The sequence below is a fragment of the Lactuca serriola genome, chromosome 3, assembly GCF_051521515.1.
Source record: "Lactuca serriola cultivar US96UC23 chromosome 3, Lser_US96UC23_V15, whole genome shotgun sequence".
NCBI lineage: Eukaryota > Viridiplantae > Streptophyta > Magnoliopsida > Asterales > Asteraceae > Lactuca > Lactuca serriola.
Window position 1 is genome coordinate 111180901 of NC_136410.1, and position 1956 is coordinate 111182856.

The following is a 1956-nucleotide window of genomic DNA, read 5'->3' on the forward strand; positions in this document are numbered from 1 at the left end:
TTTCCATTGGGAAGAGAAAGCTTTTCTGGATTTCAAATGTTACCATTGTCAATGTCCATGGAAGTTTGGGAAGTCGATCTTCCATTCAAATTTGCTTTACTGGTGCTCCAAATGATTGTTAATTCAGCAACATCAAGCAAATAGGTAAGATCATTAAGGGTCATGTCATAGTCTGTTACATAGTAGTCCTTAAAGAACTCACTATGTGACTTAGAAAGTGATTGAAGAACCTAGTCAACAACCAACTTCCTCAAGACTTTGACACCCAACTCTCCCGACATGTCAATATGCGACTTTATCTCCAAGATGTGAGCACACATAGACTTTGCTTGCCAGTAGGGCTTGAGTGACCTTGAACTTTCCAAGAACTTGTGGGTTAGGGAGAATAATTGGAGGAGATAGAAGAAGAGAAGTATGATTTCCATGATCCAACCATGGGACAACATCTTCATTAGGAAAGCTTGTTTCAAGAGATTTGGGAATATCATAGTTGTCTAAACCAGACATATACAATGGTAGAAATTCAAGTTAGTTGATTTAAGTCCTTAATATGACGCCCAATATGAAATATTAAGGCTAGGACCCAACACAATATTTTATAACTTGGAAGAGGGATGTCGTAATCCAAGCTATAAAATATTTGAAGGTTGGCGAAAGACGATTCACCAATTTCCACCATGAAAAAACGAAATAGAAATTAGGTTTTAATTGGTTTGAAACTCCTAGATCTTTCGAGATTCATTGAACTTTTCAATGGCATGTTTCAATCTCGATTGTGCCCTTTCAAGTTTGTGATGGGGATGCCGATGATTACTAACAAAGTGTGAATAACCATGCAAATAAACTTGGTACCCTTAATATTTATCACTTAATCGATGTGCTGGTTACCCACATGTGCTCCACCGATTCTATGATAAACATTAAGTTACCCTTTGCCTACCTTGTTAAATCCAGGCTAGTGTGTCGGTTAACCACACGCGCTCCACTACCAACTTAAGCAAAGTGCAAAAGTGTAATTTTAATGAGTTAGCACCAAATTCACATTTTCCTAAAGTAACTAAGATTGGGAATTTATAAAATGTTTAGTTACTTTATATTTATCATTATACTTATAAAGATGGGAGAATTAGAGTCCTGTCAAACCCCTACGGCTAACGACCCTCCACCAGTCAAGGAAGTGGTGGGTGAGAGTGGACACCCATTAAACTGCCATTTTATAGGCAGTAACCTTATACCCCCTTATAGACCGGCTTCATGAATGAGGCCTACTAACGGTAAGACTGAGTTTGTTCTTATACATATATATATAACTATTAACTATTAATATTATAATAGTATAAGGGTTGAATTTTAACTTTTAAAATTCTAAGGATTTAACTTGGAATTAAAGTATTAATGAGGGGAGACTTTACAAATTCCAAAACTTGAGGGCAAGTTTTGAACAATTCAAAAAACTTTTCAATTCCATAACTTATGAGTTTAAAGTAGTTTTAATGAAAAAACTCTTCAAGTTTCATAACTTGAGGACAAGTTATGGAAGACTTTAAAACATTTAAAAATGAGACTCTTCATTTTTATAACTATTGGAAATCTTATGAGTTTTAAAAATCATAAACGTGACTTTTCATATATGCGTGTCATCCTTGCGCAGGGGCCGTGCTAATCTTCTCTATATCGTTCCAATTTTATCGGATGTCCCCGAAGGGACCGTGACTTTTCATATAACTTGAGGACAAGTTACAAAAACAGATATTATGAACAACTTTTAGATCAATTTGGATTGCAAACACATTATCACATAACTTTTCTATTAATCTAAACTAACTCATAACATGATCATATACCCCCACTAAACTAATACAAAACATGAATCTACTGACAATTATCTTTGAAATTTGATTAGCATGAACATTACCACATCAAAAATAGGTTTACAAGTTCAAAAACAACTTAGGC

The 1956-nt window shown here is 34.8% G+C and overlaps 1 non-coding gene across 1 annotated transcript; it reads right to left on the reverse strand.

Annotated features, from left to right (window-relative positions):
- Positions 1 to 1603: 1603 nt before the first annotated feature.
- Positions 1604 to 1708, reverse strand: LOC145096568 (U6 spliceosomal RNA). The gene has a single exon (XR_013703942.1). It is a non-coding gene; the product is annotated as a U6 spliceosomal RNA (small nuclear RNA).
- Positions 1709 to 1956: the final 248 nt, after the last annotated feature.